This window comes from Natator depressus, chromosome 7 (genome assembly GCF_965152275.1).
Source record: "Natator depressus isolate rNatDep1 chromosome 7, rNatDep2.hap1, whole genome shotgun sequence".
Classification (NCBI taxonomy): domain Eukaryota; kingdom Metazoa; phylum Chordata; order Testudines; family Cheloniidae; genus Natator; species Natator depressus.
Window position 1 is genome coordinate 80,080,835 of NC_134240.1, and position 10,675 is coordinate 80,091,509.

A 10,675-nucleotide genomic window follows, 5' to 3' on the forward strand; every position below is an offset into this window, starting at 1 on the left:
CCCCTGCTCAAAGCTGGACCAACCCCAACTAAATCATCCAAGCTGGGCCTTAGAAACCTCTAGAGATGGAGATTCCACCACCTCCCTAGGTAACCCATTCCAGTGCTTCACCACCTGCTACTGAAATACTGTAGTTTTTCTTTATATCCAACCTAGACCTCCCCCACTGCAACTTGAGACCATTGCTCCTTGTTCTGTCATCTGCCACCACTGAGAACAGCCTAGCTCCATCCTCTTTGGAACCCCCCTTCAGGTTGGCTGTTATCAAATCCCCCCTCACTCTTCTCGTCTGCAGACTAAATAACCCCAGTTCCCTCAGCCTCTCCTCATAAGTCATGTGCCCCAGCCCCCTAATCATTTTCATTGACCTCCACTGGACTCTCTATATGTGCATGAGTCTTTGCAGGATTGGGTGAACTAAGAACCTCATTTTTCTTTTTTTGTTTCATTTGTCCCTTTTTCTGTAAGAACTTTGTATCCCAAGATGTTTAATGGCATTAAATATTGCTTTTAAAACACACAATTGCTGTGAAATAAATTAATGTAGTCATTATTTTATGTACTTTGTTTTTGCATATGGTTCCTTAGTAGGCTTAGCAGCCCATGCTAGAAATGTAAATATAAATGTTTAGGTAGAGGATGGCAAAGGATCCAGAGGCAGATTTAGTGTTGTTTATGAAACCTTAACTATGATTTCTGCCCTTGCGAATGGTATTTTATAACTATAGAAGTAAAATTGTCATACTATAAATTAACAGATGTTCTTCTACAACCATAACTTACTAAAGGTGGTTTTATTGTTAGAGTTTCCTGAGTTTTTTATTGTATATTCAGAAAGTTTATTAGGATAGGGAATTGTAGATATGGTATAGAGAGAAGGAAATATTAATTCAGTTACAACACAACATTAATTTCAAATCATGAATCAATTCTGAAAACATTTTGAGTGTGTTAAAATCGCAAATATGGCTCCTCAGGAGAAGTCTGAAAACTCTATCTGCTTTGTTTTTTGGTTTTTTAAAAATAGTTGGAAGAAATCAACAGTTCTGAAAAATTGCTTCCCAGTTCCCAAATGAAGGATGTAGAGCAGGGGTTCTCAACCTTTTTCTTTCTGAGGCACTCCAACATACTACAAAAACTCCATGGCCCACCTTTGCCACAAGAACTGTTTTTCTGAATATAAAAAGCAGGGCCGGCATTAAGGGGTAGCAAGCAGGGCAATTGCCCAGGGCCCCATGCCACAGTGGGCCTTGCGTAGCTAAGCTGCTCAGGCTTCAGCTTCAGGCCCTGGTGGTGGGGCTCGGAGAAGTGGAGCTTTGGCTTTCTGTCCTGGGCCCCAGTGAGTCAAGTGCTGGCACTGCTTGGCGGACCCCCTGAAACCTGCTCACCGCCCGTCAGGGGGCCTCAGACCCCTGGTTGAGAACTGCTGATGTAGAGAACCAAACAGTAATAATAAAGAAAAGGCTCTCTTGGTGAAAATCTTTAGTAAATGTTTAAATATGGAATGCTGCACACATTAGTAATTATTGAGGACTAAACTGTGCCATCTGTGAGGGGCAATGCATAGGTGCAGTAGCGCCCAGAAACCATCATGCCACAGAAAAAGCACCCTCTCTCTCAAGTTTCCACTGTGAACAGTAATTTACAGCATCTCTTTATAAACCTGTAGCATACTTCCCACCATCATACTGACCAACAACATTTTCAAATTAATTTAAAGGAGAGTTGTGGTAGAACTCAATTTACTAATAAAGCCTAAAGAGAAGCTGATTAGGGGCTGCAGAGAGCCATGTAAGATGGGGGGCTATAGATTTTCCCCCTACGCCTGACCCTCCTCCTCCCCTCTCAGGCACTCCCTCCCCATTTAGCGTGATCATCGCAGTGGCCCATAAGCCCCTACACCCATCCCCTTCAAATCTAAGTGAGGTTGCAACTAGGTGCACAGGGTCACAGCGCCACTCAGGTTTGGTTTGGCTTGGCCAAAAGTACCCAATAGCTTTATGCTGGAGATAGCATTTATTGGTTGTAAACAGCAATCTCCCTGACATAATGGGAGACTTGATCAATATGCCCATCTTGTGACCTGTCAGTTCTGCTGGTCAGCCCATTGGGGTCAGGAGACAGCTATGACTCTACCTACTCCTGCCTGACTCACTTCTACCTTAGGGGATGTCTGCTTCTGATGCGCAGCTTCCACCTGCTCTGAGTTTCCTTATATAATTACTCATTTTGCAGCCATGTATGGGGGTGGGGGAAAATCCTTACTCTCACCCTCTCCCCTGTTGGGCTACATTAGAGATAGGTATAATCTACCCCTTTAAGATAGTTCATCCTAACATATTAACACACATACATATAGGTGGAAATATCCTACTCAGGATAAGTAGTATCTTACTCGACAAGTAGTCCCAGATTTCAGTAGGGCTACTCCTGGAGTAAGGTACTACTCAACATAAGTAAGGATGGCAGAATCTGTCTCCGGGATAATGAATACAAAGGATATGAAAGAGGAAAATATTGTTAAGATGTACACAGTGTTATCTGAAAGAGAAACAACACAGACCAGGAAATGGCAAGATCTAAATGAAGTTTTGCCATTCAGTTACAAAATGTTACCTACAAATCTGTTTACATAGTTTACACTGTTTACACTTCTAAATAAGTGTACATATTTAGCACAGATGACGAAGTCTCATATTTGTAATTCTGTACTCGCCACTTACGAACAGAATGTTATCTCCAATATTGTTTACACAGTATTACTTATACGTGAATTAACAGGGTCCAATCCTGGTTCCAGTGAATGCAGTGGGAGTTTTGCCATGATTTGGCCTTTCATGCACAAACAAGAAAATCTAGTATGTGTAATTCTGTACTTTGTAGTTTCCAAATAGTTTTTTTCCATTCATTTACCAAATAAGACTCGTGAACTGAGCCTGTCTCAGGAAATACTGAACTTCAGTGGCTATTTTTCTTAAAGAAGGATCAGCGGAGGAGGAGGAGGACTGGAATCTTTAACTGTGGATAAATTTAAAACAAACCAAAAAAACCCCCAAAAACCCAAAACCAAAACAAGGCACAAGAAGTGTGATATGAAAGAATTTTTAATGTCATGCACTGTACTTGCTAGCTTTAATTTTGTATTGCCTTTATTTACATATTTTCTCTGTGTTTTGGTTGTCCTCATATGGTAGACGACTTCCACAGTAACTGTATGAAGTTTGATCACTTCCACTGACTTTAGGTCGAAGTGTGTTTACAAAATATAGCCCAGATTCAGGAAAGGCTATCTATTCAGGATAGTATTTAAGCACATGCTTCAAGTTAGTGATGTCCTGAATAGGGATGGATTTAAGTACATTCTTTCCTGAATCAGAACCAACGATTTCTGTAGGACTACTCACACACAAATACTTAACTTTACACAGAAGGACTGTGACCTAAATTTGGATTTAGGAACCTAATTTTTTGCACCCATTTTTTGAATGTAGCCTTAGAACCTAAGTGTCCTTGAATATGTCAGACACTTGTTCCACTCGAACACTAAGATCTTGTCTTACACACAAATATGCTCCAAAATAACTGCTTTAGTTTTAATTCTTTTAAAATATACCAGACAAGCCCTGTACAGCTATTTTCCCCCTTATTATTTCAACTAAATTTAAATATGACTAAAACAAAATAGGAGTCTCTTAATCCAAAATAAGAGTGTCCACACACAAGCATGCACCAAAATAAAAAGGTATGAATTAAAATCAGCAGGTTCTCTTAAGTGCTTATATACGAATGCACAAAGCCTTGGAAACAAGCAGGGAGAACTGGAGGTCCTGGTGATGTCAGGGAATTATGACGTGATTGGAATAACAGAGACTTGGTGGGATAACTCACATGACTGGAGTACTGTCATGGATGGTTATAAACTGTTCAGGAAGGACAGGCAGGGCAGAAAAGGTGGGGGAGTAGCACTGTATGTAAGGGAGCAGTATGACTGCTCAGAGCTCCGGTACGAAACTGCAGAAAAACCTGAGTGTCTCTGGATTAAGTTTAGAAGTGTGAGCAACAAGAGTGATGTAGTGGTGGGAGTCTGCTATAGACCACCGGATCAGGGGGATGAGGTGGATGAGGCTTTCTTCCGGCAACTCGCAGAAGTTACTAGATCGCACGCCCTGGTTCTCATGGGTGACTTCAATTTTCCTGATATTTGCTGGGAGAGCAATACAGCAGTGCATAGACAATCCAGGAAGTTTTTGGAAAGCGTAGGGGACAATTTCCTGGTGCAAGTGCTAGACGAGCCAACTAGGGGGGGAGCTTTTCTTGACCTCCTGCTCACAAACAGGGAAGAATTAGTGGGGGAAGCAAAAGTGGATGGGAATCTGGGAGGCAGTGACCATGAGATGGTCGAGTTCAGGATCCTGACACAGGGAAGAAAGGTAAACAGCAGGATACGGACCCTGGACTTCAGGAAAGCAGACTTTGACTCCCTCAGGGAGCAGATGGGTAAGATCCCCTGGGGGACTAACATGAAGGGGAAAGGAGTCCAGGAGAGCTGGCTGTATTTCAAGGAATCCCTGTTGAGGTTACAGGGACAAACCATCCCGATGAGTCGAAAGAATAGTAAATATGGCAGGCGACCAGCTTGGCTTAACAGTGAAATCCTAGCGGATCTTAAACATAAAAAAGAAGCTTACAAGAAGTGGAAGGTTGGACATATGACCAGGGAAGAGTATAAAAATATTGCTCGGGCATGTAGGAATGAAATCAGGAGGGCCAAATCGCACCTGGAGCTGCAGCTAGCAAGAGATGTCAAGAGTAACAAGAAGGGTTTCTTCAGGTATGTTGGCAACAAGAAGAAAGCCAAGGAAAGTGTGGGCCCCTTACTGAATGAGGGAGGCAACCTAGTGACAGAGGATGTGGAAAAAGCTAATGTGCTCAATGCTTTTTTTGCCTGTCTTCACGAACAAGGTCAGCTCCCAGACTGCTGCGCTGGGCATCGCAACATGGGGAGTAGATGGCCAGCCCTCTGTAGAGAAAGAGGTGGTTAGGGACTATTTAGAAAAGCTGGACGTGCACAAGTCCATGGGGCCGGACGAGTTGCATCCGAGAGTGCTAAAGGAATTGGTGGATGTGATTGCAGAGCCATTGGCCGTTATCTTTGAAAACTCGTGGCGAACGGGGGAAGTCCCGGATGACTGGAAAAAGGCTAATGTAGTGCCAATCTTTAAAAAAGGGAAGAAGGAGGATCCTGGGAACTACAGGCCGGTCAGCCTCACCTCAGTCCCCGGAAAAATCATGGAGCAGGTCCTCAAGGAATCAATCCTGAAGCACTTAGACGAGAGTAAAGTGATCAGGAACAGTCAGCATGGATTCACCAAGGGAAGGTCATGCCTGACTAATCTAATCGCCTTCTATGATGAGATTACTGATTCTGTGGATGAAGGGAAAGCAGTGGATGTATTGTTTCTTGACTTTAGCAAAGCTTTTGACACTGTCTCCCACAGTATTCTTGTCAGCAAGTTAAAGAAGTATGGGCTGGATGAATGTACTATAAGGTGGGTAGAAAGTTGGCTAGATTGTCGGGCTCAACGGGTAGTGATTAATGGCTCCATGTCTAGTTGGCAGCCGGTGTCAAGTGGAGTGCCCCAGGGGTCGGTCCTGGGGCCGGTTTTGTTCAATATCTTCATAAATGATCTGGAGGATAGTGTGGATTGCACTCTTAGCAAATTTGCGGATGATACTAAACTGGGAGGAGTGGTAGATACGTTGGAGGGCAGAGATAGGATACAGAGGGACCTGGACAAATTGGAGGATTGGGCCAAAAGAAACCTGATGAGGTTCAATAAGGATAAATGCAGGGTCCTGCACTTAGGACGGAAGAACCCAATGCACAGCTACAGACTAGGGACCGAATGGCTAGGCAGCAGTTCTGCGGAAAAGGACCTAGGGGTTACAGTGGACGAGAAGCTGGATATGAGTCAGCAGTGTGCCCTTGTTGCCAAGAAGGCCAATGGCATTTTGGGATGTATAAGTAGGGGCATAGCGAGCAGATCGAGGGACATGATCGTTCCCCTCTATTCGACATTGGTGAGGCCTCATCTGGAGTACTGTGTCCAGTTTTGGGCCCCACACTACAAGAAGGATGTGGATAAATTGGAGAGAGTCCAGCGAAGGGCAACAAAAATGATTAGGGGTCTGGAACACATGACTTATGAGGAGAGGCTGAGGGAACTGGGATTGATTAGTCTGCGGAAGAGAAGAATGAGGGGGGATTTGATAGCTGCTTTCAACTACCTGAGAGGTGGTTCCAAAGAGGATGGTTCTAGACTATTCTCAGTGGTAGAAGATGACAGGACAAGGAGTAATGGTCTCAAGTTGCAGTGGGGGAGATTTCGGTTGGATATTAGGAAAAACTTTTTCACTAGGAGGGTGGTGAAACACTGGAATGCGTTACCTAGGGAGGTGGTAGAATCTCCTTCCTTAGAAGTTTTTAAGGTCAGGCTTGACAAAGCCCTGGCTGGGATGATTTAATTGGGGATTGGTCCTGCTTTGAGCAGGGGGTTGGACTAGATGACCTCCTGAGGTCCCTTCCAACCCTGATATTCTATGATTCTATGAAAATAGATTTAGTTATTTCAGTACATGTAACAAGTCCTTAGTCAAGGGAATGTAAAATTTTGGAAAGGACCCATTTCTCAGTTTTCTGAAAAATGACAGGGGGAAAAAAATCTTTAGAGCATGAGAAACCTTTTTCTTTCTAAGACAACTCAAATGATCAATTGGAATTCTACCTGAGTTACACCCAGAAAGGTCACTTTTCAGGCTAAGGAGGAACAGGAGAAAATTTGGCTTAAAGTTTATTTTTTTAAAACTGATCTTTAACAACACCTGAAAACAAAAGGCCAGATTCTAGGTGCCCAACCCGGGAGTTGTAATTGTCTTATTTAGTAAAAATTAGTATTTACGTTGACATAGATATTCTATTAATAGCTTGTGATATTAGGCAGTAATATATGTGCATGCGTGTGTGTACATATTTTAAACAAACTCTATTTCTGTTTACAATCACAAAGATTAACTATATCAACCTTCACCGCCTAGATTTAGCTGTTTACATGAAGACTACTATGGGCCAATACCAGAATGGAGGGAGACAGGCTGCTGGAAAAATGCAATGCTACGTCTTTAAAAATTCAGAGTTGATTTTTCAAAAGCAAACACTGTTTGCATCGTATCAGTCTTCAGCTCATTTCAGAAACAGCTAAACAAACTGGAAGATGACGTCAAGCCACTGATTTGATCACCATTTGCTGACTCCTCTCTACAGGTTCTGTTTTTATATAGATTAACATTTGCAGAAGGAAAATACAAAGAAGAAATACTTTAACATTTCAGAATATATATAATACATTTTAAAGTAACAAATCAACAGCAATAGCGTTTTTTTAAGGTGCCCTTCACAGTGGTATCTCTGTTGTGCCCAAGCATTGTGCAACAATTAAAGATAGCACTGACTGTGTTTTCAATTACAATATTCTCACAGCCTCTGTTTTATTTCAACTGTGATTAACCAAACCCCAGCTGTCCAAATTTTACAAGTGTGCCCCAAACCCAAAATTTTGTTTTTCCAAAATTCTGATTATCTGAATTTCAGATATTCTGAACACAGGGCATCTGTCTATGGAAATATATAAACAAAAATACACATGCACAATGCAATTTAAATCTGTGCATGCTTACCCTCATAGTCTAAGAACTGAAGAGGCTTTCACCTGTAGAGACAAGAACAAAGTTAACATAGACACAATATCATGTATCCACACAAATATACAGTGTAAAGTCTGTTATAATTTAATTTATAAATATTTGCATTGCGGAAGAACAGAGAGATTCCAGTAAGGGATCGGGTCTCCAGTATGCTAGGTCTGTACACACATCTTGGAAAAAAAAAAAAAAAAAGGTCCTAATCCAAAAAGCCTTCAAACTAAGGCTCTGATTCAGAGAAGTGTTTCTATTCAGGAAGGGCACTAAAGCACATGCTTAACTTAAACATATGCTTAAAGTCACACTGTAGTGAAGCTAACTATAAGAGCTTTCCTGAATTAAAATGACTTAAGCACATGATACAGTGCTTTCCTGAATTGGTGCCTAAGCAAAGATGGAAAAATAATTTTGCTACTGAACATCCAATGTCGTTCACAACCTAGTACCAGGAGTGATCCTCCTATGTACAGCTATCCAAAAAAAAAAAAAAAAAAGACATCAGATCATGAAAACTCAAAACACCAGCTCCTGTAACCAACGTAAGGTAGCAACCAAGTAGTGCAATGCAATAGTGTATGTATTTTTGCATAATGGTAGGAACCAGGGTAAAGTGGCACATATCCCAGAACAAATCCCTACTCTTACAAAATAAATTATGAGCTCTTCAATGTGCGACGCCTCCATTGTTAAGTTCTGGTCTGCAAAATTCACACAGAAAACTGCAGGGAACTCAGTTTATATATCCTATTGATGCAGGTCTGAGACATCAGATATTTGAAGATCTAATATTTTAGACCACTAAGCGTCTCCTCATGCAGAAACAAAGATCCACTAGATGATCATAATTGTCCCTTCTGACCTTAGTATCTATGAATCTATGAATCCACTAATATTCTAAGTAACTTTTCTCTCATGTTCTTCTTATATCTGCTTCCCACTCTCTCTCTCACACCAGAAAATGTCAATTAGTAGTATTACCTCCAAGATTGGGCTGCATTATGGTAGACACCATACCAACATAGTAAGAAACAGTTCCTGCCCTGAGGAACTCAATCTAAATAGACAAGGCAGACAAAGGGTGGCCAGGGAGACGAACAGAGTGGTGAAATAGTTTGCCCAAGGTCACAGAACAGGTTGGTGGCAAAGCTGGGAATAGAATCCAGGTATCTTGAGTCCCAGTCCAGTGTCCTAGCTTCTGGCCTACAATTATTGGCATCAGAATCTTAATGGGACCCAACAGCTGGACAATGTAGTATGAACTTAGGATCATGAACATAGACATTCTGGTTGCTAACTTGCCCTTGTTAGAAAAAGTGGGCTTGTAAAAACTAGTAAAAAGCAAACAAGAAGTAGAGGTAAAAATGTCATTTCCTGTTGTTCCCCCTACACTGCTTTGAATTCAGATAGCAGGATTTTGCACAGAATACAATAAGTAAGTTAAAGGAAGTGGGTTTAGTTAGGACAGAACAGCTATTTAATAACATTCATGTCCCTAGGTGATATGGGAGTAAAATTGAAGTAAATCTGTTGTCTATGTTGCTGTCAGCATTTATTATTTGTATTATCACAGCATCTAGGAGCCCTAGTCAAGGACCAAGTCCCCACTGTGCTAGGCACTGTACAAACTGCTCTTGGGGGAATTCTGCATAAAAAAATTAATAATTCTGCATATTTTATTTGTCAACATAACACAATATAATCACACCAGTTTCAATTATTTTTATGATTTATTTCAAAATACCTATCGGCAAGTATGTCTGTAACAATACAGACAACAAAAAAGATTCAGAAAATGTTTAACAAATAGATTCCTTACTAGGCATATTAATACAGAACTCTGAGTAATAATTCATTTAAACTACAATACAGAACCATATTTCCCGCACCCTCCAAAAGCAGTGCAAAGGCTGGGGGGAGGTCAGGAGTAATGAAGCAGCTGAGGGAGAGGGAAATAATTGCTGGGAAGGAGCCTGGGTGTGAACTTGGAGGGTTGTTGGGTATGGGGGGGAAGTGTGGAACAGGTTTTGGGGGGTGGGACTGCTAGGGAGCTTCCCCCATGCAGACCCTTGCTGATCCCTAGCCTCTCCCATTCAGTCAGGCACGTGTCCCTCCATCCCCACTCAGACACCTATTCCCCCCATCCCCATGTATCCTTGCACCCCCTGTCCATTCAGACACCCACTCTCCCATACTCATGTGGCCCTGCACCCCCTCTCCTTATGCATCTCTGTGCCCACACTCAGCCAGCCCCCCTCCCTATGTGTTTCTGCACCTCCTCCCCCATCACCATGTGGCTCCACACCTCCCTGCCCCCTGTGGCCTTGTGCCTCCAGTCCCATTCAGCCCCTGCCCCAGTCTGTCCTCCCTCACTAGCCCTTATGAGCCCCTGTCTGCCCCCCCCCCCCCAGCAGCCCCATAACCCTTGTCTCCTGATCTGGCCTGACAGGCACTGTGAAGAAAGCAAGCTCTTTCTCTTCCCTAGCTGACTGGGAGCTGCTGCTGTGTTCTAGTGCCACAGCGCCCTCTGGTAGACAAAAGGCAGAACTGCGGCAACTTTTCAGCAGCAGCTTTTTTCTGCACAAAAATTAAAAATGTGCAGCTCATTAATTATGTACGCATGCAGTAGTGCAGAATTCCCCCAGGAGTAACAAACAGAACAAAAGTACTGTTCCTCCCCCAAAGACCATATAATCTATGTATAGAACAAGAGACAGATGGATACAGAAAGACCGCCATGGGGACATAAGAAAACATTGATCAGCATGACAGGCAGTGGTCTCCATATGTGACACTACACACTCAGTTCAAGGTGTGTATTTAGGACCCTTTATACAGAGAAGGGCATAAAATCTAAACTACTAAAAGGATTATATTAGGCAGAAGGCTTGATCCTAATCTCACTTGTGTTAGTGGGAAA